This window comes from Pyrgilauda ruficollis, unplaced genomic scaffold (genome assembly GCF_017590135.1).
Source record: "Pyrgilauda ruficollis isolate IOZ18807 unplaced genomic scaffold, ASM1759013v1 scaffold2, whole genome shotgun sequence".
Classification (NCBI taxonomy): Eukaryota; Metazoa; Chordata; class Aves; order Passeriformes; family Passeridae; genus Pyrgilauda; species Pyrgilauda ruficollis.
This window is the reverse complement of record NW_024519206.1, coordinates 7,209,155-7,236,534: the sequence shown is the minus strand read 5'-3', so window position 1 is coordinate 7,236,534 and position 27,380 is coordinate 7,209,155. Positions and strand designations below refer to the sequence as shown.

The 27,380-nt window shown below is 37.2% G+C and overlaps 1 protein-coding gene across 1 annotated transcript in view; it reads left to right on the top strand.

Annotated features, from left to right (window-relative positions):
- Positions 1–27,380, top strand: part of DGKB (diacylglycerol kinase beta) — a 335,774-nt gene that overhangs the window by 215 nt on the left and 308,179 nt on the right. The gene's annotated exons all lie outside the window — the stretch shown is intronic.

Here is a 27,380-nt window from a genome sequence, read left to right as displayed (position 1 = left end):
TTGCCGCACCGCTGCTCAGCGCGGAGCGGGCGCGGAGTCGGCGGGCGGCGCCCGGGGGATGCGGACGCTGGACAACAGGTACCGCAGCTGCGCGGGGGCGGGAGGGGGTGTCTCTGTGTGAGTGAGAGCGTGTGTGTGTATGTATGGGTGTGTGAGTGTGTGTCTCGCTTCTCCCCTCCCCCCTGCCGCCCGGCCGGGAAGGGGGTGGGAGATGTGCTGGCGCACCGCCGCTTAAAACCGCGCCGCCCGGAGGCGCCTGCCCGTTCCCGAGAGGAGGACGGCTGCCGGCTCCGCGCTGTGCCCGCGGAGGGCGGCGAGAAGCGGGGCCGAGGGCGGCGGTGACCCCGCGGGGCCGGGCCGGTCGCTGGCGGTGGCCCGGCTGGATGGCCGGTCCCGCGGCTGCCCAGGGCGCCGGGCTCTCTCGCATCCCAGGGCCGAGCGTTCCCTCCGCCCGCATCGCACTGCAGTAAGTTCGCGAGTCGCTGGGCGGCCGGAGTGGTGGGAGCCGCGGAACTGGGGGGCCGTGATGCGCGGCTGTGTGTCTGGGCGTTGTGGAGGGGCTGAGCTGAAAGTTGTAGCTTACCGCGGTGTGTTGAATTTGTCACGACGCGTCGCTTTGATTTCTAGTTACTGCCAATTTGCCCCGTGGACCTGTATCACTTTGCTCAGCCTCAGTCAGTGTCCTGGTGCTGCCCCTGGTAGCCGGGTTCACAGCGGTGAAGTGCTGAGGCATCCAGTGTAGGTGCGAACACAGCGAGGGCAGGAAACAAAAGGTGCGGCTGCAAACTTAGGCTTTAAAGGCTGCTCTTGAACTTTACGTGTTGATGTTACGAGATCATTGTTGTGTTTTGAGTTGTTTTGTTTTGGGTTTTTTTGTTTGTTTGTTTTGTGGCCCAGTGTTCTGATTCTTTTTTAAGAACAGTTTTATTTGTCAGGGGTGAATGTAATTACATTTTTCATTGTGAGTGTCCTGTTTTGGAGATGGATTAAAGGTTTTCTCATCAGATTACTATATCATAGGTATTATTTTTCCATAGCTAAACAAGCAGCTTGTAGTGTCTTCAGTTCTTCATTGTTTGACTGTTTTTCTACAAAGATGGGTAGAGCTGTATTAATTTTCAAAAGCAGTTGTGTCTGGTTGATGTAAGGTTAGAAAAAAATGGAAAACTTATAAAACCCTATCATAAAATAGAAAAGGCCATGCAACAGGATGGGGAAAATCAGTAATTGTAGCAGGAGATGTAGTCTTTTTAAGTTTTTATAAAAGCTACTCAATGTTTCCTACTCACATTTAGGTTAAATGACCTAATGTAGCAAGGTAATAGTTTTTCTTTGCACTTGAATGGTATGATGCACATATTTAGAAAGTCATTATGCAGCCGGAAAAAAAATCCATAGCAAGAACGTAATATGCATTCCCAAATGACTGGACTTGTGCTATGCTTTATGGATAACATGACAGGAAATAAGTCTCTTGTTTCTCCCCAAAGTGGTAATCCAGTATTACTCAGAGCCTGAAGTGTCTATCTAGTACAGAAGGAAAACAAGCATCAAGAAACATGGGGCATCACAAAGCAGCACTTTCCTCCAGGGGCTTCTCTTTTCTCTTTTCTCTTGTTCATTTGTCAGGGTAGAAGGACTTTGTTGTTTATCATAGCAGGGAAGACCTGGAACAATGATTCAACAGTCTGAAATGTTTGTGGAGCCATATTTGTGAATTTGAAATATTTGGGTACAATTGTTAATCTAATTTAGGGGCCTGCAAACATCAGATGTTGCTGTTCTGAGGCAGGTTTAAGAAAAAACCCCTCTCTTATATTTTTTAAGGAAGAAGTATATATTAATTATGTACCTGCTGAAATCATCTTTTCTAAACACCTATAGGTGTCTTGAACAGTATTCAGTAGCAATGCATGAATGAACAGATATTTTTTAAGAGTTCATGCAGTATGAAAGTAATAAAGTTAATTGTTTTAAAGAGCACTAGACATTAGGTTTTTACTTATTAGGAGGTTCTGCAATGTTTCTGCTCTGGAACTGTCATTCAGGTGTCACTATAGGATGGGTCTAAGTACCTCTTGCCTATGGAATGAGATCACTGGAACAGGAATGAAGAGGATGGTAAGAGAGTTGTAAGAAACCTGTTAGAGCAGCATTTTGATAGAGCAGAGTGTAAATAGCACATCTGGGAGTAAAGGTAGTAATAGGTTAATATTGGAAAACTTCAGTCACCTGGCTGGGTAGTTGGACTGGGCTTCTTATGTTTTGTGTGTGCATGTCAGCAGCACTGAGTTCTTGTGAGTGGCACATATAGAATGAATGATAATAGCTTGAAGTCGTGTTTTATATTTGGTGTAATAAAAACTAACAGCATGTAGCATAGAATCATGGAATATCTCAAGTTTTAAGTGATCCATAAAGATCATTGATTCCAACTCCCTGCTCCTCTAGGACTAACTAAAACTAAACTGTGTGACTAAAAGCATTGTCCAGATGTCCTTGAGTATAGATAATACACGATGTTTCATTCTCTTTGAATTGTTATGACCTTTATTAGATTATAAGCTTTCTTCATACAATTTCAACAACTCTTTTTAAGGCCTTGATGAGAATTGGATGATCAAACATTTTCATCTGTATCTGGAATTATGGAAGAGTGGTGACAATTAGAAGGGAGTGGGTTACAGAAACAATTGGTCTTTTTCTGTGGTTTGGTGTGCTGGATCAGGACGATTTCAGCCAGAATTCTACATGTGGAAAGGAGAAGCTACTTGTGAAAGATGTTTATATTTATTTTAAAGTTGTGAAAGATAATTATATTTATTTTAAAGTTATGATAAAGTTCTCCCAGTCAAATCTGGGAGACATCAGTACTGTGAAGTGCTGTGGAAGACAAGGATGCTGGCCTTCTGAAAGCTCCCGACAGCTTGTTGCTATCAAGTTTTCAACCTGCTTCAGGAATTCCCAGCTGAGCTTTGTATTACTTCTTCGAAAGTGAAAAATATATCAATAATATGGACTACAGCGTGCTTTGGATGTAATTCCCAATTTTTTTTACACTTGTGTAGATTAGGTTCCAGATTTTATTCTGAAGGAATTATAGCATGTCACAGCCAGGTTAATCAATAGAAGTTGGTATAAAAGGTTAGAAACAAACATTTATTACAAGAATTCCACGTAAAGAACCTCTTGACCTTCAGCTGTGAGTTTCTTCAGTCAGTTGTTTGTTTCTCGTAGCACTTACAAAATAATTAGTAACAGTAATAGAAGATTAAGATAATTACTTGTCCATAGTTTTAGTTTTTCATAACAGTGCTTTATTAATAATTTTCTCTTTGGAGACTTCTTTTATAGCTAAACCAGCAAATTAACAGTACTGGAAAGCTGACATGCTGGGTCCCACTGAGAAGAGTTTGATGTTTGTAGTTATTTTTAATACCTTGCCTAAAAGAGTGAAAAAAAGTTAAAGATTTGGGCTTTGAAACTGATATCTTGATTTTGTCAACCTGACCTAGTTTTCAGTGCACTACTAATACTCTTGCTATGGATAGAAATGATCTGATGCAGGTCAAGTATTTAAGCTGATTCAGGAAGATGAGAAATAAATATTTATTTAGTTAGTTGGAATTGAGATGAGTAGCTGTCCCCAAACACCCTGTAAAACAGCTTTATGCAATGTAGAACACATTTTCTTTTTTAATTGTTTCTGAAGAAAATAAGACTTTTCTGAATAATGTTTGCAGCAGTTTACCCCTGAAGGGATGTAGTTAGTTTGCCACAAGTTTAAAAGCTTGACAAATGTAAGTATTTGGAGGCTATTATATTATTTCTTGTCTGACCCCTCAAAACAAGTTTAGAATGTAAGTGTACAACTCTGGCACTATTGTTTTGCCCTAAACGATTTTTTAAAAAGTAAATGAAGAGAAGCAGAGTTGTAGACATGTTTGTCAGTTCAGTGTTACTAATTAGACTTCCAGTTCTGGGGACTGATTAGCTTTTTGTTTTTAGATGTTTGTTGTTTACCATAGTAAATCATGACTAAAATGACCTCTAGATACTTGTTTCTCCTTTGTTAAGGATTTTAGGAATGACTTTTCTTATGGTGGCAGAAACATTTAGTTAATACAAATGCAATTAATTATTTAATTATCTTTATGTTGATTTTCAGACACATTTTGATTACTTGGTTTGAAATTGATATGGGTTTTTTTTTTCATTAGACGTTCAATGACATGTCTAGTGCTCAGTAGCTGTAATAAGAAGCTCACTCTCTAGTCCTAGCAGTAGTAACAACGTCAACAAAGATGTGATGAAAATTTTCACAAAAGTTTGTTAGTGCGTCCAAATCTGTGAGCCTTCTGTTGTGATATGGTGCTTTGCTTGCCTTTGGGGTTGCCTTGTGGTTATTATGAAGCATTCCCACGCGGTATCGGTTTAGTCGGGCAGTGGGGAAAACTCACACAGTTAATAGAAATGTCTTTCTTTTCTCCTTTGTCCTTTAACGCATGTTGTGTACAGTAAAAGCAATGAGTCAAATTCATTCTCTTCTGTCTAAATTTTTTCCCAGGTGGACACTTCTGATTTATACACTGGTTTGAGTTTGGAAATTACCTGAAATCAATCCTGGCTGCTCTTGAAGTGTATGTGGCTTTTCCATGCCGTGGCATATTTGCATATTTTGTGGTCTTAGACAACTGAGAAGCTAATATTTTAAGTGAATTAGAGGAGTGGAAAATAGTAAGGCAGCTGTATCAGCCTAGGAGAAAATCTCAGGTAGAGTGAAATAATAAAATTTTGCTGTCTTGTCTTCTGAAAGGAAAAATAGTGTTTTCTTCTAAACCTAGAGACTATGGCCTAGGCATAAGAATATGAACCACTGTGTCCTGAGACTCAAGAGTCTGTTGCTGTTTTTGCCTCTTTAATTGTGGATTTTCTCCTGTTTCCTACATGAATTTATCAATTAATCAAGTGAATGGGAGACAATATTATGCCAGAAATAGGTTTTAAGAAGGGAAGAAAGAAAAATGAGAATAAAGAAAAGAAAGAGATAATATTTATAGCCAAAAAAAATTTATACTGAAGTAGATGAAAACTGAAAGATATGTGATTACAACCAGGAATGAATTAAGCAAGGAGAAGGAAATATAATGCTTACCTTTTTTTTTTAGTTTTTCAATTATTTTTTCTTTTTAGTAATCAATGAAAACCTTTTTCTAAAATTTAAAGGAATTCCATGAAAAGGTTTAGGTTTAGATATGTAAAATCGATTTAATCTCCTTTCTGTAACCAGAATGCTGCTCTTGTACACCCCTAGAATATCTTACTCAATATCTTTGCTTATTTCTTTAGATTTTGATAACTTGGTCATAATTTAGAAATAAAGTTTTTAAAATGTTAAAAATATACATTAAGGTGTCTATTCTGTCTTCTGTTCAATATCTAAATACCATCTGGCTACCTTCTGTCTCTTCTGTTATTACTAAAGGAAAGTCAAAAGCACCTGCTGGGGGAAATTTTAATTTTAAGATGAGCATCCTTTATAGGTCAGTTGAAGCACATTCTGAATGTATCCAGGTCTCTCAATTCATTATAAAGGGTGCCTGGCTGGTGTGACTTGTTCACAGTTTAAAATATAATTTTGAGACATCCGTCTTTGTGTGAGATAAATTATACCCTTGGATGTTTTCTTAGCTAGGAAGGTAAGGAAGAATTGAACTCCTAAGAAAGTGTCAAGTCTTCTCCATGCATTACTGGATATAAACACAAAGTAAAATAGCCTTAAAACAGTAGTTCATCAGAATGGGCCATGTACCAGAAGTTAAATATCAAAGGACCTATTTTTAAACATATCTAAATAAACAAGTAGTCTGGAGCGTTTTTATTTTTCTTCATGTCCCAAAAACATGACAATGGTATGTTTTTACCAAAAAGTCTGTCTTAATTCATTGATATAAAATATTCCAGTAATGTTTTTTAATAAAAAATAAAATTATAGGCCTTTCTAGAAATTCTGGATTTACTTTGAAACTCTGAAGCATTATGCATTTAGGTTTACTTTGTTCTACATGTCATACACATTGAAAAACTACTGGATCTGTGATAAGGTTTGTTTTCATATGCTGTTGTAAATTTTAAGTTGTGTAGTACTGCAGCTACTTCTGCTCAGGAAGTACAGTGGGTCATTTTTTACTTTACTTTTTTTACTTTACTTTGTTATTTGTTTAGGCACCAATGAAGATGTTGGTGTTTAAACAGCCTGACAGCTTCTATGTCAAAGAATTCAAACCTTCTAACAGAGATATATATAACAGAGATACAAAAATTTGCGCTGCCCTTTGTTAGGCTTAGTGCCGTTGACACAACTTGTTTCATAGAAGTAGAAGGACTGGAGGAATCCTGGGAAAACTCCCAGCTTTGAATATCAGATGTTGTTAAAGATAGTATAGTACTGTGATAAGAATGTTCTTTTACTTCCTCTTTAAATTTAAAATGCCAAATGGTTATTTTCTTTTCCTCACATTTTAAAATATCATGTTCGGTTATGAAATGTTTTGCTTTTGTGAATTCAAAATAGTTACTCGTAGAAAAGCTTTATGTTCTGTCTCAGACTTTTTCCTATAAATATTCACCCAGAAACTACAAAACCAGCTTATATGAGTGTTCAATACATTTTTCTACCCTGTATTGCACAGTACACCAGGGTGGTGATTTTTACATATCTCTGTTGGCGTTGAGAAAAAGAGTCTTGACTAAGCTCCAGTACTTATATCTAGTTGTCTGATTAGTGAACAAGAACTTGTTCAAGTCTCTTCTAAGAATTTTTGTGTGTTCTTATTTAGGTTTGATGAGCTGGTGAAGTCAGGGTAGGTCATCTGTCAATGACAGAAGAATTTGTAGACTCTTACAGTTTTCCAGCTAACAGGAACATATTCAGTCATATTTCAGTGGAGTTTAACAAGCAGGTAACTGTAAAGGAACCTAGTAAGAATATGTGGGCTATAGAAAAGATTGTATACTATTAAGAGCACTCCTACAGGGTTTAGGCCATATTCCCTCTGACCTTCTCTCACTTCAGGGCACACGCCTGATAACTGTGGTCACTCCATCAAGCTTTTTCATTTTGGATCTTACATTTGTGTCTCAAAATGCTGTGCGTCTAAAGGAAGAGATGACCCTTCCAGTACCCTAATGTGATGATATATGGGGACAGTGAGTTCTGCATGATTAGTCCAGGACCCTGACTAAAAGGATAACGACTCCTGTGGGGGTGGAGGAATGCTTTCATCATCTAGAAACCTTGAAAGCTTCTGTAATTCATCCATAATTCATGTACCATCATAAAGTAAAATTAAATGAAAGCATTATTTTCTAAATCCAAAATAAGCTACTTTGGAACATGGACTTAATGACAGCAGTTGTAGAACTTAGACATTCCAGCTTTGTTTATTTGTACAAAAATTGAAAATCAGATCAAAAATCTGTGTATCCTGACAAGTTACAACTTTTTGGATTTGCTATTCGGTCAAGCTCCAGTTTGTCTTGCATTATTTACATTCTTTGCTGGTTTTCACTGGAGAGCATCACTAGCAGGAAAGGTTTTCCAATTCTTGTACATATTTCTTGTCACGTTCTGCAGTTTTCATTCAGATTCAAATGCTTCATCCCTTCCCCATATAGAGTTCTTAAATTTATTCAGGAAAAGTTTCATTACTCCTCCCCTGGTCTTGTTTGCTGCTCTCATTCTTTGGAAATGCAAATATGTATTTGACGGAGCAGGTGCCTTCTCTTTTAAGCTGAGAGCAAATTATTAACCCATGGAGGAATGAAATGCTGTTCCTCTCCAGGGATCTTGATGCCCATATTCAAATATGAGATCTTGTTTCTGAGCCTTGTGCTTTCATATCAACATGTAAGTTGGTAACTATGCTTCATAATAACAAATGAGTATGAATCACATGTGTAGATAATTACTGCATGTTAATACCAAAGTTTATTTTCATCCAGCTCTATGTTTGAGGGACATGTGGACAGTGTACAGAGATGCATTTAACCTGTATTTTTACTTTCTGTATATAGCCTGAATGTCTCAAACACTTTAAATCAGTGTCTTCTACAGCCATTTAAATGTTTTAGGAATATGCAAGAAATAGTGTGGCTGTTTAAAGGAAAGTTCCTTGTACAAAGTACAAAGTTTGGGGAGATTTTAAGCTGTTAAAAAATCAAGCACCTGAAGGCAGAACAGCTGTGGTAACGATTTTCAGCCTGTGGGTGTTGAAGAAAAGAAGATAATACTCAGTCTTACCTTGTCTTCAACAATGTTGTCATTGATTCTTCAGATTTAACACATACTCCACTGAATATTTTTTTATTTTCAGATAGCCTAAGAGAATGGAAGAAAAGGAGAGAAGGAAAGTTCATGACTGTATAACCTAACTTAATACTTTAAAAGCCTCATAATACTGTTAAATACTTTAAAATGGTTATAAATAACATGACAAAGACCTTACATATGATCATTAAGTTTATCATGGAGAAGAATCTTATGTATTGTAGATTGATTCTTTTGAAGAGTTGATAATGCAGATTACATTCCTCAGTATAGTTGAAGTTGGATTCTGTAAATGATGGCAAGTACTATTACAACTAAAAGGAATGTTTTCCTTGGTTATTATCTAGATATTTTTTGAAAACTGTATGTTGCCAGTTAAATACTTTGTATTCGCCTTCTCTGTTTTTGTGGGAAGTATGTGTTGTATATGTGGCAAGTGAACACCCACACTACATAGTGTGGTAAACATTGTAGCATTTAGTTATTTTTTCTAGAGAAAAAGAATTATTTTTCATCAGTTTGTATGTTTTTGTCAGTTATTTGTTATGAGGGTTATTTGTTTGGGATTTTTGTTGGGTTTTTTCAGCACATCTTATTGAAAATTCACTGTGGCTTATATATATCCTTATCCAGGTACTATTAGTGGGTGAATAGGATTGTTTTTCATCCTTCTTAAAAGCATAAGGGTATCTTTACTGGATGGAAGTCTGTCTGGACTAGTATGATGTCTCCTAACAGTGATTATGAAGAAAAGAATAGAAGAATAGGCTGAGGATGTTCAGAGTGTTCCTTCGGGTTCCAACACTCGTACGTACACATTTATTATTTTACAGATATCTGAGATAGGCCTGTTTCATTTTGAAGATGGAAGAATTCTAGTGTACTCTTATTTTTATGTTCCATCTTTTTTGTCCTCTTTTTCCAGTTCTGCTGTAATCAATTTGCAAATCCAAAAAAGCTCTGCATGTTATTCAGAATGCAAGTATGCCAGGGACCTATGCAATGGAATAAATTGTTTTATTCTGATTTTTTTTTTCTGAATACTTTTATTTTTGAATGCTGTCAAGCACTGAGCTGATCTTTTCTGATTATAATGCCAATTTTTTATTATGCTTCTGAGTGGTAACTCATCAGTGATGAGCTCACAGGTCATCACTTTAAGTGTATTGCTGTGATTTTTTTTTCTGTGTACATTACTTTAGATTTATCAGTGCTGAGGTATATAAATCTGTTCCAGTGGGAAGTGGAGGACAGCATTAGCAAGTAAGAGAAAGGACAATCAGACTTTTAGAGGATTTAGTACCTATATCATACCTAAATTCAGTGTCAGCTCTAAATTTTTTCCTGTACCTATCCTTAAAAACATTTTGGTGCCTGTGTTAAATATTTCACTGGTGTGGATATAATAACAACTAGAATAGTGACTTATTAATCCATTGGAAAAGGGTTGTTTTTCTTGGTGAATAATACATGGTGAACTTAAAATTTTTTAAAAGATACCCTAGGCAACAATATAATGTGTCACACCTCTTGTGCAAATTTGCTCATTTAAAGAATTATTAAAACCAGAAATATTTTAAAAAATTTTGAAATTTACTTTTTTTTTTTTTTTTTTGCTTTTCTGTGTTTTCTTATCTTAACCAAATACAAAATCTTCTGCTGCCTAGTCCATAAATACTTGGACTTTGTTAATTTAGAATATGGGTGTGTTTATATAAGTATGCATGCCTTCTGTATAAATTTCTGTTGACTACATGCTGAATATGGCAGCAAATACTCATTGCAGTTGTGAACATGATTAATTTAAAGCAGTCAGAATCCATCTGACAGTTTAGTTACTTACAGGAATTGCACTTTGAAGTGGTAGCTGGAGAAACAGTTCTGACCCAAGTGATTAACCCTGGCTGGGGTCACATTAGATGTGAATGAAGTCCAGTACAAGATAAATGTTTTTATTTCCTTCATATGCCCAAAAGAAACCAGCTCTGTAACTGGGGCTATGTGTGTATGCATTACTACTAAATATTTGGCAATATATTGCAATATTTCTGTGATTATTTTTACAAAAATCAGCATCACCATGGTCATCCTCTTTTTATATAGCAGTGGGAACGTGGAGTTGGTGTTGATCACATGGACCATTGTGCCTAGTCATTTACAGCCTGAGGAAACATGTCATTAGATGCCTCATGCAGACTGGGGTTCACTGAGCCTCAGTTTTGCGCATCATTACCAGAAGCCACAGAATGTGGCTATGGAGTCCCTATGGAGTCTAAAACGTATATTTTCTTTTATAATGCAGGACTAGGTCATTAAAAAAAATAATTTTACAAGAAGAGAGGACTAAATCCTCAGATAATTTTAGTTTAGAATAAAATCTAATAGTGAGTCTGTCTGCCTTCTGTGCTCATCTGTGAAGATACTTAAGCAAAGCTGTTACTGTCATAATTTTTTAAGGTCTCATATTTTAAATACTGAAGAAGCTGTAAATAACATTACATCTTAAGTGTGACTATTTACACTGGGAGGCTGTTTCCAAGGATTGTACTTCTGTGAATTTGATGATCACACTTAATTGAAAACAATATATTTCCCATAAATTATTCTGTATGAATTACTCATCAGTATTTATAATGCTTGTAAATAATAATGCTTATAAAGTATGTAGCTTGGAATAACATAATTTTTTTTAATCCTTTTAGTAAAAGTTACAGTTCTATGACATGTTATATAAATCTAAAAGAAATATTGTCTGGTATTTCATAGTCTGGATTAATGAGATAGACCTGTGCCCCTTGTTAGGTGTATAGTAAAAGAATTTACATTACAAAGAAATCTAAGCAATTTTAGCTCAGGAAGCTATGTCTTTAGTAAAAACTACTGAAAAGTTTCAGGACTAGTAAAATTAAGGAATACTGAATGCTGTCAGATGACTGTATTAGTCTGTGGATCCGAATTTAAGCAGGTGAATATGGTAAAGCAAGGCAATGGTAAATGACGAGGGCTGATGCTGTCAGACTCCTGTTCCTATTCCTTTTCAAGTTTACTTATTCTAAATATACTGAGATACGAGCAGTGTTTCTTAAATTTAGAAGTTTTGATGAAAAAATTATGTATAGTTTAAAATCAGTGCACCATAAATCTTACTACTGAGGTGTGACCTCTGGTGTTGTGAGTTTATTTTCTGTGTGCTTTCTCTGAGCTGTATTTTTGTCATTTCCCTTGTAGCAGATGCATTGAAGGCATATGCAGATAGCTTCTAATGTGCTCATCCTTTGAGGGAGTTAGATTACCTGCCTCTGGAGCTAGAACTTTTTAATTATTCCTCTGTTTGTCTTGACCTTGCTATATTGAAACTGTTTACAATTCTGTTTTCTAGAAAATTTTTAAAATATATACATTAATTCTTAGAGAATTGAAATTTCAGTCATCAGTCTCAGATACAGCCCTCTGTGCTGGACCACTGTTGTTTCTGTATACTGCTCTACATTGCTAATTAGCTGTGCATTATATGATAGGTTTTTTTTCTGTTGTATGGATGCTATGGTGATAACAGTCTTAGAAATATGAAAACGTACCAATATACTCTAGAGAATTCTTTAGTAACAATTATATAGTTCTTATGCTACATCAAAATACATATTCAGTCATACATAGAACTAGGTCTTTAAAATAAAAATCTCAATCTCTATGTGTAAGCCTTTTCCTATATACCATGGAATCATAGAGTCAGTGAAATAGGCATCAGATGAGCTCAGCTCAGAGTTGAGCTTATTCATCTTCCCTTATTGTCTATTCTTTTTTTATAATATTTTGTAAGAAATACCTGTTACATTTCCTCAAACAGACCACCAGAAGCGCAGCTGAAGAGAGTTGTAACTATGTCTGTCATATTCCATTTTACATCTTCTGACTGCCCCTGCAGCCTTGGTTTTTACATCTCTGCTGCTGCCTCCTCTATTTCCATGTCCTTGAGCTGTTCCTGCTTTTCTTTTCCACTGGATGTTGATAATGCACTCGGGGGATTAGGAACTGTGAAGGTGGGACCTGCTTGGGCTCACTTCACGTGGTGATAAGGCACTTCTAGTGGTGACTATGGTGGAGGCAGCTACAGCAGAGAGAAACTGAATTCCTACTCTACAAGTCAGCTATTTTGTGGGGTTTTTGGTGGTTTTCGTTTTGTGAGGTTTTGTTTTTTTGTGGTTTTTTTTTTTTTTTTTTTTTTTTTTTTTTTTTTTTTTTTTTTTGGTGTTTTTTTTTTTTTTTTTTCATGTGTGTGTGTTTTTTTGGTTTTGTTTCAGTCATTGTTTTTTTGTTTTGATCAGGTTAGTTTATTTGGCTGTGAGTGTGTGTGTGTCCCAAGACTGGGGGAAGCCGGCGCGTTTAGAAAATGAGCGGGAAAAGAGGAAAGCATTACAATTTTTTTTTTTTCCTGAATAATTATTGCCTCACAGAGTAGGTGAGAGCTCCTCCCCCCCCCGCCTTCACCTCGCTCTTTTGAAGTGGAATTCCAGTAAAACTTGAGAATGCTTTCATGTCTTTGACTTAATTGTGTCGTTTTTCAATTTCTACATCTGCTGTGGTTAGTACAGACCTGATCTAGGGGAATAGTGGATAGTGAATTTGCTGGTGTCCTTTTACTAGTGGGCAGTCACTTCCCAGATTGTCTGGTAAGACACTGCCACACTTGATTTACATTTTCTTTCAGTGTGGATTGGCTGTATTTCCATAACAAAATATTTACTTTTCTACTTGGGATGATTACAGCAGTTAGTGATATGTGGAGAGTCATTCTCCTTTCCTATTTACCGAGTGCTGTGGCTAAAATTTAGCAGTGTGTAAAAGTAAGCAGCACCTAAGCAAAGATGCTTAGAGTTGAATAAGTCTTTGCTTTTCAAATGAAGGAATGGATTGTGTTATTTGTATACATTGCACTCTGAGGATTGCTTCTTGAGACACCCGAAGTGCTACTGCTAAGGATGGTTGTGGGAGAAGATAACAGATGGACTGCAGAGCAAAGCAGAAGTAAAAGTTTGTATGACGTACCAGGCACAATAAAATATATTCTGTCATTTTTTCCCCCCCACTTTTGTGTGTATGTGTGAGAGAGATGTTTAGAACCACTTTCTTGATAGGTTAGAACACAGTGATAAATGGTTGTGTGTTTGAGAGATACTCTGGAAATGCTGTTGGGTTTTTTGAAAACCTGTTGACCTGAGTGGAAATGTAGTGATCACACCTTGCTCAGGCAGAGAAGGTGCACTGCATCTGCTAATGGGTCCTCTTGAATCACAAGAATGCAGGAATGGGAGGCGGAATATTCAAGAAGGTCACACTCCTCCTGAAGGGTGAAAGGAGCCAGGACTGCTGAGCGTGGGGGGAGGTGCTGTGGCTTTGGAATGGGTAGAGCAAGGAATCTTTGAGGGCGTAAACTAAGCCCCTAGTGAATTCCAGAGCCCAAGAGGAAGAAACAAACTCTTGTGGTGAGGGAGCAACATCCAGTTAGAGAAATGTGAAGTGGTGCTCAGAAGAAAGAAGCGCAGTGAGATCAAGGATAAATTAGAGGCTCTCATGTCTGGAAGGTGTCAAGGGCATAAAAAGTTCTTTGTCAAGGGAAAGAAAGATCTGTCTTCATGTTGATGTTGCAGTTACTGTGATTTCATATCAAGTTGTTTGAAATTTTCTATTATGTTTTGCATGTCTTTTTTTTTTTTTTTTGCTAGTATCCCAGTTTGGACCTATTTTGACAGGCATATCATCTGCATGACTAAAGCCATTCTAAATATGAAAAAGAAATGCTGCCTTACATCATTCATATTCAAACAAAACCAAACCAGACCAGTCCCAAACCCAGATCACCCACGTGAAGTGATGTTGCAAAGCCAGTGACGTTCTGTGTGTGCTGTGCGGAGGATGGGAGTTAGATTCAATATATATCTGGGATATTTTATAATTACTACTTATATCTATAAAATTTGACTAACAAATACTAATAATCTAAGAACATTGGCTGTGCTGTGAAAAGATTTGAATTATTAGATAACAGGAATTTAATGAAGTTCATAGGAACTTTTGTTCTATTTGTATATCAGACATGAGACAATATGAAACTGTACTGATGCAGAAGGTTATTGTTCTTTTGAGAGGGGTTTCAGATGACTTCATCAGGGAATTTCTGGGCATGTTCCGCTGTGTATCTGTTACAAAGTGACAGATCTGGTGCAGTGTAAATAAGGATGGTATGCTTCTTTATATAAAGTATTTGTTTATATAATCAGAAATCTGAACTTCATGCATACTTTGGTATTTTACGGAGATCTCATTTTCAAAAGTAACCAAAGAAGGAAGGTCATGGTGTTCTTGCACATTAAAATTTATAATTGCACTTTTGTCAGAGAAATAGTCTGACAGTAAAAGAGTAAACAATAACAAGATGTGACAATATCTTTTCCTTTCTTTATGTTCTATAGAGCAGGTGAAGTGCGCTTAAGGTATTTGGCATGGTGAAATTTGTTCACAGTGTTGACACAGGCTAAAAGAATTGTCCCACTCCTTCCCCCCGTCCATGGGCCTTTGTGTGGCTGTGTCATCTGCCCTGTTTGCTGTGTATCCTCTGTAAGAACTAAGATGGCACTGGTCAAATGTGAGGGTAGTAGACTGTCAGATCCCAAACGTTTTGCTCTTGGCTTTTGGGCCTCTCCAGGACTGTGGCTCCATGGCTGCTTACTTTTTGTGACATGAATGATGCTGTTGGCTGATGTGCTGCTGCCACAGCATCACAGGGTGTTACGGATGGGGGTGTGAGTGGAAGGGAAGGGAGCCAGCAGGACTCATCTCCTGGGAAAGCTGGGGCTCCCCATGCAGCTCCTGCGTGGTGGGGATCCTTACCTGCTCTGCAGCCATGGAGCTCTTTCCCATAGAAATTTCATCATAGATGAATATTAAGGGCATAACTTAGTGGTAATGTTGCAGCTTTCTAAATTTTTCAGATTATTTTTCATGAAAAGTATTTAAGCTAGGTAGGAAACGTACTTTGGGACATGTTGTTCCATTTATTTTTTAAGACTATTCACCATAGAAGTCACTGGAGAGTTTTTAAAACAGATGGCGTGATGTGGGCCATTGTAATGCAATTTTCTTTGGAAAATTCTGTGTCTCAGGGCATATTTACCACAAATGGAGCAATCGTGATGTCCCGTAAAAGAGAAGACGTGTTTTTGCAGCATTGGATAGATCTGAAAAGTATGCATAACTCTGCCAACTCTGCCAAGCAAGTAAGCCTGCTATTTTCAGTAAAATATTTTTGGGCTTTTGGAGTATTTTGAAAATGCTAGTACGGTAACTGCTCTGACTATTCAGGAATATTTAGTACAACCAAAATTTTAAACATCCATAAATACAGTATTATCTGAAATTGAGACTGTCAAGAAGACATGTTTGATCTTTCTCCCCTAGAATTTTTGGTAGAAAAAGAATATACATTTTTTGTTAATATAGTTTGCTGAAACATTTTATTTCATATGTATAGATTTTAAGGCCATAAAACAAAGGAATACTGCATAGATAACAAAATAGCAATACTATAGAATAATCTTTCTGATTCACAAATAATCAGTGGAAGTATTTGTCTCATCTACTATCTGTGCTTGGATTTAGTAATTAATTAAGCAACTGCTACAAAGGAGATCTGCTTTTATTTTTGGTACTTATTAATAAGACTAGATCAATTTTGTGAATAATTAGAGATGAAATATGCAAAAGTACATTAAATTATACTTATTTTCATCAGAATATTCTGATGTGTCTGTATAGAAATACTTTCATAATTTCACCTGTATCATAGGTAGGTTTCTAAAACACTAACAATGATAGGATAACAGTTAGGTTCAATAAACTTGCCTTGAATAAAAATGAAAATAGGAAACTTAAACATATGGCATATATATATTTACAACAGTGTATATTACAGTGAATTTTTTAGGTATACTAAATCAATGTTTTTAATTCTTCTAAGATGCCAGAAGAAATAACTTTCTTATTTTAGTTGTGCCAATTTAAGAAATGTAAGCTAAATTGAGTGATGCAGTTTGTGCCTGGGAACCTTGAGAACTGGAAACAGCTAGCAAACATTAGACATCTATAATAATCTCTTGAATAATCTTTTGTTTTGTGTATCTAAAAAGGCCAAAATCTGAAAAAGGCCAAATACACTGAGTACTCCTTTGCTTCCAAAAGCAGAGGTTTTGGGTTTTGCAGTTTTGTATTCCAAGCATCATCAGCTTTCATAATTTATGTTTACTCTTCTTCAGGTGCATACCTATTCTTCCCTCATGGGGAAGACAGCACAGCAGCTGAGACTCAAAACAAAGCGATCTGTATTGGGTTTTGGCACATTGTTCAGAATCTCCATCTTCCTTTTTTTTTGGGGTGCTTTTACTGGGATGAACAAGTGGGTGCATTAGGAGAGTTTCTGGTCCTTAGGGTGTAGGCTCAGCCCTGGGCATCTCCCCCCAGCACCATTTGGGCTAGAGCGTGGCTTGTGCTCTAAGGGATGGAGCTGCTGGAACTGGACAGGAGCAGTGACATTTTCTAACCAGGTCCCCAGCATGGGTGATTGCAAAACCAGGACCCTGAAGCAAACCACAGTATAAACCCCAAGTAATCTAAAAAGAGCCCCAGGTCTCTGGCGTCGTGCTATTGTTGTGTATATGTGGTTCAATCTGTAAATGACAAGGATTCATCAAAAGTATCTACTTCCTTTGAACTACTTCATGTAGTAATTAATGGTGTATTAACTAAAGCTAGCTGTACATGAGAGACAGGGAATTTTAATTAAAATTCTGAGGCTTGGTTAATGAAATATCCATGATAATTTTATATTCTACAGCTCTATTTTAAATTATTAAATAATTTTTTTAGGTATTTAGACTTAAATTTACCTGTTCCAACTTGATATAATAGACAAAAATAAAGCTGTTAATTGTTCTATTGACTTGCATAAACTAGCACGGTGTATGTGTTTAAATATATTCAGTTACAAATCTCAGTTCAGTTCCTGACTTTTCCATACATGCTTCATTTGTGATAGCAAGCAAATTAAGAACAAATGCTTCAGTGTGTCTAATGAGTTTGAAATTCAATAAGTAATGCCAGCTGAGATCTAGTAATTTGTTATAAATTCACCACTAGGTCTGTGTTAATTTTTAGGAATTTCAGTTCTTAACTTCCTTTCTGGAAAGTGGAGTATTTTTCTTTTTTTTATTTTCTATTCCTTGCTCTTAAAAGAAAGTTGGTCTGTGCCATTGTCCTGTCTGTGATACAGTCACAGAATCACACAGTGGTTTGGATTGGGAAGGATCTTATAGGCCATGTAGTTTCAAACCCCCTACCACCAGTTGCTCCCCCAACCATTGTTAAGGACACCTTCCACCAGACCAAGCTGCTCAAAACCCAATCCAACCTGACCCTGAATGTTTCTAGAAATGAGGCATCCATCACCTCTCTGGGCAACATGTTCCAGTGCTTTACCACTCACACGGTAAAAAATTTCTTTCTAATATGTAACCTAAACCTCCCTATGTCAGTTTAAAGTTGCCCTTGTCCTATCGCTACCTGCACTTGTAAAAAGTCGTCTTTCTTGTAGGCCCCCTTTAGTTACTGAAATACTGCTTCATGGTTTCCCTGGAGCCTTCTTCACCCGACAACCCCAACTTTATCTGTCTCCATAGGAGAGGGACTCCAGCCCTCTGATCATCTTTGTGTCCCTTCTCTGGACTCACTCCAGTAGGTCCATGTCCATTTTTGGGACTTCACATCAGGATGGGGCACAGCAGTGGGGTCTCAGCAGAGCAGAGGGGCAGAATCCCCTCCCTTGCCCTGCTGGCCACACTGTTTTGGATGCAGCCCAGGATACAGTTGGCTTTCTGGGCTGCAGGTGCACATTGTTGGGCCGTGTTGTCCTGCTTGTCCTGGAATATCCTGTCCTTCTCCCCATGGCTGCTCTCAATCCATTCTCTGCCCAGCCTGTATTTGTGCTTGGAACTGCCCTGACCTAGGTTAGGGACCTTGTACTTGGTCTTGTTGAACTTGAGAGGTTTGCATGGACCCACCTCGTAAGCTGTTCAAAGTCGTCCTGGATGTCATTCCTCCCCTCCAGTGAGTAAATCTTATCTCAGTTTCTACTTTTATAATACAAGCACCGAACTTCTAGTTATGTTGTTGCTATTACTTGAAATTTTTAATCTGTTCCATTGGTCTAGCCAGGTTGTAAAGAATGAGCAAATTCTTCATGAGCAAATGAGAAAAATGAAGTGTGTTTAGGCGCTGGATGTGAGAGTGCAGACACTGTAGTTTGGGTCAAAAAAGCAATAGGTTCCCCAAGCTGCATTATTTCACTTGCCCAGTTCATTTTAACTCTGGGATTTCTGTCTGTGCAGTCCAAGCAGCTGAGTGTAAACCATAGTACCTCAAAATCTGAATCACAGATTTGTATGGATGCTTACCACCTGAGAGTGGATCGCCTTTCTCGGTGGTGATTTTTATTTGTTTGCTTTTATTTCTTTCAGCTAGTAGTAAGTTTTTATTGGGTAAAACACCCCATGTTACATGGCATGCCTCGAATGAGAAATCAGAAGGGCTGTCTTGATCTACTGCAAATATAAGCAAAACCTCTTAATTATAAAAGTTACTTGGGTACAGCAAAATCAGTTCTGTGAATATCCATTGGAACATATAAGCAAGTTTATTTTAAGTTAATCTTATATTTTTGAGGATGGAGGGTTTATGAGGCTTTAGATGATCTTTGGTGAAAGTTCTCAGAAGATAAAACTTCTGTTTTGTGAGGAAGTATAACTTTATCATTTAAAATACAGCCTTTGGAAAAGGAAATTCTTATGAATTGGTTTTAAATAACAAATTTAAATAGAATACTTTTTTTTTTTAATGACTTTAGCTATACCAAAATGGGATGACATTAGTAAACTGAGTGACAGATTACATAGCTGTGATATTCTTGTGATATAAAGAGGGTATAAGTAAAGTAAACTCTTTTAGGCTTATTTCATATGTAGAAGGATTCAATTGTGCATATTTTAATACAGGGCATGTGAAAGGAATGACTCATAAAAAACAAATCACTTGATAAACAGATATGCTTCACTGTGAGGGTGATGAGGCACTGGAACTGGTGAGGCTCTGGAGGCTGTCCAGAAAAGTTGTGGATACCCCATCCGTGGAGGTGTTCAAGGGCAGGTTGGATGGGACTCCATGAAACCTGGTCTAGTGAAAGGTGTCCCTGCCCTTGGTAGGGGTGTTGGAACTGGATGATCTTCAAGACCCCTTCCAACCCAAACCATTCTATGACCCTGTGGTTTCTATGAACAGAACTGTTTTTAAAATTCACACATTCTCCAGTTGATGGCAGTGAGTTTTACGTGGGTGGCGAAGAAGAGTGTTACGTAAGTACACACTCTGCCATTTGGTGAGAGTAGACAACACAAGAGACTTTAGAAAATCTCTTTGTTTGAAAACTTTCATGGATTGAATCAGAAAGGTAGAAAAGAGACTAGTTCTCAACCCCTAAAAAATATGCTTTTAAAAAAATTGTTTTTATATTCCTGTCTTGAAAGATTTCATTGGAATTCAAGCTCTGTAATATAAATATTTCATATGCAGCCTTCCCATAAAGCATTTAGACCTTTACTGATGACTTTTTACGAGTAGATGGAAGAGCTATTACAATAGTTGCTAAGTACAAACTGAAGTATATAAAGCAAATATAGGGTGAAAAAGTTGAAAGCCAGTGCAAGATGAAATGTGACTTAACAAGCTTGTGCCTATTTATAATTTACAAGTTTTTTCTTCGTAGTTTCTCTTTAGTAATAGAAAGCTGAGCATAAGTATTGTAGGTAATTTTGCCGTACTCAGGATTACGTTGAAGTTCTACAGGACCAATTTTTAAACTCTCTTAATTGCCCGTGTAAAGCAAATTTTAAACGTTTCTGATTGAGATACCTTTGTTTCAGTGAGTAAACCTTCAGTTGGCTCAAGGCAGTTGTACAGGTGTGTTCTAAAAGTTAAATTTTAGGATCATAAATTTGGAAGCAAGGGAAACGCATAAGAAGGACTTGAACATCTGACTTGCAATGCATCAAGTGCAGAGTGTTTATCCCAGTGTTTCTGCTGAGAAACCAACAAAGCCAACAGAAGGGATTGCAGGTTGAAGGCAGAAAGGCTTCTGAAGATATGCAATAGATACAGAATTGTATCTATTGTATTGTACAGAATATGCAATTGTTTACAATTAGTGGTGCTTCTGTTCAAGTTAAGAATATAAATTCATGGAGGTAGTACATCTCTAGTTAGTATTACCAGGAATGGTAGTGCTCTTACCTGATACTTCTGTTCTGTGTGGGAGTGGAGTCCAGGAGATTTAATCATGTAATTTTTCCTCGTATAGAAGCACAAATGTAGTGTTACTCAGTTGCCATCCATTTTATTATGCTTTTTTCTTTGTCATTGAAAAGGAGTTCTTCAACAATTTAAGCACAGAAACAACAATGAATCATTGAGTTTCTTTTTGTGTTTGTGTATTTATTCTACTTTCCTCACTTTAATACCCTTTTTGATTTCTGGCTTTTCATTAGTTATAATATTCTAATATATAAGCTGTTTTGATGTAAGGCTTAAAAATATATTCAAAATAGACTAAATGTTTCATTCCTCAGTAGATGTATTTATTTATTAATTTTGAAAGAAAAGGAAAAGGAATGTATAAAACATTGTTTATGTTTTGCTTTTTAAAACTCTGGTGAAAATGAATTGCACAAAAAATGATTAATGGTTTAAGTGATGATGTGATTCAGAAGTAAACATATAGATGATTTTTAGTTTATGGTAAATACAGTAATAGCAAAAAAAGGCAGACCTGCACTGTAAAAGTGTTCCAGCATGAAGATTGTTTAGTAATTGTTTGGCTCTTGACTACAATTTGTGGATAGGATTAAAATTCCCTTGGGCAAATTTGTGTGGGTCCCCAGGGGAGTTGCGGATGATGAGGAAACACAAGCAGCAGCATCCAGCAAAGTCAGGGGAAATTGTTTCAAATTTCAAGCTAAAGTCTTACTAAGCAGGTTCAGATTTTTTTATCCAACAACTGCACTTTTAAGGTGAGTAGCTCACTGGAGTAAAAAGATACTTCCCACGTGTTTTTCCTGTGCTTCTTTTCAGGTCTATTTAGGTGTGGTTTATTACTGTATCTAAGTAGGTTGTTCCCAATTTTGTCAGTCCTATAGGCAAAAGGAAGTGGATTTTGGCAAAACTGGCATTTGTCTTCACAGGCTGGTGAACATAGGTGATGCTGTTGCTCTCAAGGCGTCAGGAGGGGCAAAGTCCTGCCAGTGTCCCCCCAGCATGTATTTAGCAGTCCACAGACAAAGCAAGCAAAACTCGAACCAAATCCTGATGGGTTACGTGTGTGTTCCAGACCTGCAATAGGATACCAGCTACCCTTTTCTCTCAAACCATATAATTATGTGCCATAAGTTAAAATTGATCTTAACCTTCACTTAGCTTGGGGTTTCCTGCATCTGTTCTGAGACCTGAGCAAAGGATTTTTTCTGAAAGTTTCATGTATTAGAAAATATTTCTTTCTGCCAGTCCCACTTTTCTCCTGTCTATAGAGAATCATGCATGCAGTACCAATAATTTCAATGTCAAGGACTACTGTTTAAAAACATAGGCTAAATCTAAGGAGAATTAATTGCAACACTTAAAGAGAGAAAATAATTAGATAGATCTTTTTTCTCATTCCAGAGAAAAACATGCTAGAAAAAGATAACAGAAATGCAGAGACTCTCTCAAGAGAAAAAAAATATATTTAAAATGCAAGCATGATGTAAGCTAGCTCAGACAAAGGATTCCCAAGGGAAAAAGGAGATTGTTTTTTCTTATTCCCTTTAAGATGGGAAAAGCACTGAGAAACTCAAATTAACAAAAGTGAGCTTTCATATTGAAAACTGAATGTCATGGAAAAAGAACACCAAAATTGTGTAAAACTGTGATTATGTACCTTTGTCAAGTAAAAGGGAAATCAGATACCAATTTTTATTTGTTAAAAATTCCATGGGAATATTGTCACTTCTTAACTAGAAAGGATCCTGAGGTAAGTAATATACTGAAGTCAGCAGGTGGAGGACATAGATTTCACTGTTGCTTTCTCATACCCCTCTGAAAAAAAATCAGCCCAGCTAACCATGAAGATATAGGGTTTTCCTATCTGAAAGCTGGGGCAATGTGTTAAAGTCTTTGTGTTTGTAAATCTGTCTGGGTGCGATGGACAGACAGACAAACAAATGAAGGACCCTTAGTCAGAAAATGCACTTCCATCTCTGACCAGATCTCTAGAGTGTAGGCCTGCAAATGCCAGTTCTCTATCTCAGTTTACTCAATGGCAGTACATGAACTGCAGGGAAATCACTGAGGATATAAGAAGAGGAGACTCAAGGTGTGTTTCTGGTGTAGAAGGGTGTGAGGCCAAGCTGCCTTTAAGTAATGGTTTCTGGTATTGAGAACTGTGGACCTGTGACAGCCTGGACTTTTGCATCCCTTGGACACGTGCACAAGAGGTCGGGCAGAGGTGCAGAGCCTGCTCTTATGCTTGTGGTGCTGAGCCGACTTGGATTTTCCCTTCGGCTTTGTTTCAGTAAAACTGCCTCACTCATGCTCTACTTGTCCATCCCCACCTCTAGTGTCAGTGTGGACGTGTCATCAGAGCAAATTCTAGGAACATGCGAATGGCAATGCTCACTGATCCTTCACAAACCTAGATGTTACTGTCTTCTGAGAGCTGAATTTGAACAGGTCAGGAGTTCTCTGGGTGAATGGGGAATTGTACTTTGAGATGCTGCTGCCACCACATAGTTTACTTCAGATGCAGATATGTGTCCTTGTAGGCAAGGGGCCACCTTACTTTGATAACCTATTTGGTATCTCACTATCACTGAACTTCTTTATAGTAAAGCTAATGAAGACATACAAAACATTTGTAGTTGTATAGGAGGCCCCACGCTATCCCAATGGAGACTGCAGTAATTTATCAACTTCTCCATATAGCCTTCTCCCTAGGGGAAAAAAATAAAAATTCCACATAATAGAAAACAATAGAAATAGAAACAATCTAGCATGGACTTCCCCTACTAAATTCTTTAACCTGCCTGCTGACCTATCTTTATTTTCTATACAGATTTCCTATTGATTAAATCAGGTTCATATTTTCACAAGTTTTCTATGAGGAATTCCATTGCCCTGTTCCCAGTTTATTTTAAAATTACACAAAGCGTTTGATTGAGGACAGCAGTTAACAAATCTTTTCCTCTAGTGCTGTGGAGCATTTTTGTCACAAGACTAAAGAACATCTCTTCAAAGGCTTATTTCCGAGCATGAAGTAGGAATTTCTGCCCCAGGAAATTATGGATCATCCAAATTCTTTTCCAGTTATAAATTACGCTTTTCAGCTTTGCTCTCTGTAATGCAATCACCCCTAGAGCACCTAAATATGGAGAGATTAATTAAATCCAACAGTTAAACAAAAAAAAATCCCTGTGGTTTACTGCCAACAAAAGTTAATTGTTAGGCAGAATTTAGAAGTTGCCCCATGAGAGGGAATTAAAGAAAAGAGGAAGAACATGTGGCAGATAATAGTCAAAGACCTTAACCTCTGTTGAAATGTGCTCAAATACTTGTCCTGCTCGTTGTGGGGAGGTCTGTGTAGAGCTCATGTCCAGGGAGGCGCTTCTGGAGCTGGCTTTCCTGGGGAAGATGGCAGAGGCTGTCCTCAGGATGTTTAATCCAGGATTTTGGAGGAGTTTTAGTGGATTTATAGAAATAGTGGTGGGTGATGTGGAAAGAATTGTTTGAGAGACTGATTCATCCTCTCATCAGAGGGGTTTATCTAGTGGACAGTCTAATGTGCTGTGTTCCAGAGAATTTATTACAGATTACATAGGTATAACTATAACATCCAGTTCTTTCTGTTATAGATTGCTTTTGTCTATTTATTAAAGAATATCAGTCTAAGCTTTAGTGATTCAGCCTTCTTTTAGCACCTTTAATATTCAAATAGTATGTGTTTTTTAAATGCACCAATTTTGAAATACTACCAGCTGTCTAGAAATCTTTTTGTCTGAACAGTTTATTTTCTACTTTTGTTGGGGTCAATTTTTTTCCTCTCTTTTTTTCTTTTACTCCTCCTAGTTTTAATATGTTTTTAATTAGTCACTTACAAAATCAACATGTTATTCAGTGTGATAATTTAGTCATAAAAAAGGGTTTCAAATTTTAGTAGCCCTATGGAAAATTTTTCTTGTTTAGTCATTGATATAAAATAGTAAGAAGGATGAATAGCTCCTCAACTTCTCTCTTCCAATTTTCACTTTATAAATCTGTTTTTGTAAAATAGTTACTGAGATGTTTTTAAGATTGGGAACAGTTCCATGACTCTCACTTGGAGGAGATTTTTGAATTATGTAGTACTTCTCTCATAAGCATAAAATAAATTCCAGTGGTTGTGGTTTTTTTTATTTTTTTTAGTTTGTTCAGCTGTATTATTTAAAGAAAAAAAAAAGCCTTTATGTACTTTTGATGAATCAGCAGAAATGTTGTGGTATTTCCTTGTCCCAGATTCTCCTCAGGTTTCATTTATTTCAATATTTCTTTTAGTGAAAAAAACACTGGGAAATTTGAATACAGTTCTTCTGACTTGGTAGATAATTAGTGTAACAACCTGGAAATAGCAAGCCTAGCAGTTGTAAAATTTAAGATCAATCAGAAGTTGCTTTTAATGAATTCATATGATGAAGTTAAGGTACCTGGAGAGTGTCCTGGTTTTGGCTAGGAGAGGGTTAGTTTTAAACTTAGTAGCTGGTACAGAGCTGTGTTTTGGATTTACTATGAGAATTATGCTGATAACAGAGTGTTTAGTTGTTGCTAAGTAGTGCTTACCCTAAGCCAAGGACTTTTCAGTTTCCCATGCTCTGCCAGTGAGGAGCTGCACAAGGAGCAGGGAGGGAGCATAGCCAGGGCAGCTGGCCAGAGGGATATTCCATATCGTGGAATGTCATGCTGAGGGTATAAACTGGGAGGAATTGACTGATGGCTTCTCAGGAGAGGCTGATTGCTTCTCAGGTGAGCAGTTGTATTGTGCATCACTTGTTCCTCTTGGGTTTTATTCCACACTCTCCTTTTGGTATCTCCCTTTTTTAACATTATTATTCTTAAAAACTTTACTTCAATTATTAAACTGCTTTTAAATGAGTCTAACTGTACTCAGTGATGTTGCCATCTTGCATTCTGATCGGTTTTTATCAGTCCTCCATTTTTGTTTTGTTAGTATTTTTGCCTGTCACCTCTTGGGTTTTATTCCACACTCTCCTTTTGGTATCTCACTTTTTTAACATTATTATTCATAACAACTTTACTTCAATTATTAAACTGCTCTTAAATGAGTCTAACTGTACTCAGTGTTGTTGCCATCTTGCATTCTGATTGGTTTTTATCAGTCCTCCATTTTTGTTTTGTTAGTATTTTTGCCTGTCACAAACTAGTATTGGTGAAATGTTTTCAAAGATTCAAGTATTCCGCTTAGCATGCTACAACAGGGTTTGTGCTGCATGTCTTCTTAGTGTTTACTGATACATTCCATATAAATAATTCAAGAAAGTGAATTTGAGTAATTGCTTCTCTGAGGAATACAGTCCATATCTTTTGTATTAAAGTTTAAATGGATGCCTTTACATGTCCCAGACTAGTACACCTGGGAATAAAGTAGTCAGTAGAACAAGTGCTTTTGAGTTGTGCCCGTCACTTCCCTAAAGGGAGAGATTTTCAGCTTGATACAGAAACTATCACTGATTTCAGTGTGTCAGTGTTTATATTTCAGAATTGTGTTAATTTATATCAGTAAACATCCTTTACTGAATTGAAGAAAAAAGTGTGCCACTAAAAAGACTCTATACTAAATTCAGTGCAAAACAAGGATGTTTTTATGTGAAATATGCAGTGTATGTAGGAAAAAACTGTTGTGTTTTGTTATGTGGCTTCATTTTTTTCATTCATGCCATTAATCTGGCATCAATTATAAATAATTACACTACTTCTGTATTTGAAAGTAAAAAAACCAGAGTGGTGATTATTGGATATTTTGGTTGGATTTCTTGCCCATCAAGCTCTTCATACTAAACTTTAAACCTTGCAAATTGGAGTATTTCTGACACTAAAGGCATTGTTCTCTACAAAGTGTAAAATCAATTGCACAACACCTGCACATGTCTTGTGTACCGGTACATAATGCCTACATTTGTAGGCAAGAAATTAATGACTGTTAGCATGTTTTGGTTTTTTTTGAAGAATAGAGAAAATTTTCAGGCAGACATGTAAACATGTGTTATCTGACATGTAAAAATTCTCCTCTGGAAAATCCATTATGTCACCCGCACTAGAAATCACAGGATCTAGCTAACCATGGTGAAAATGTAGGGCCCCACTGAAGGAAATACTAAGTACATTCTGTACAGAAGAGTTCTTGATAGGCATAATTGCTGCAGCCTCCATAGCAATTAAGGTATAAAATATTCTATGTTATTTATTCCTATTGTTCAGGCAAAAATCATTAATCAGTCCTGTTGTGGAAAACTGGAGTTTCTGTAGAAGGAAACTTGCTATAGCTTTATCCTGTGCCCAATTCACGGACTAACTGGCAGCTGTTGAACTTGTGTGTGAGATGGACATTATTGAAAGGCTGGTGGAAAGCAAAAGATGGCTGAGCAAGTTTAAGAGCCAGTTTCTAGGCTGTTCTAAGTGTTCCTGTTATGGTGAAGAGAAATAAGTCCCTTAAGCGTGGTATTAAGATGAGTGTCGTGCTTTCAGACATGGCAGTGAGGTTGGACCTCAAAAGAAGCTCCCCTGCCTTCCAGGCAGTTGTGTTGGGTTGGTTGAGAACCTGGACGTGTCTCCATGGGTCGAAGTTTGAAGCTCAAATCGGTGTTGTTGATCAGTT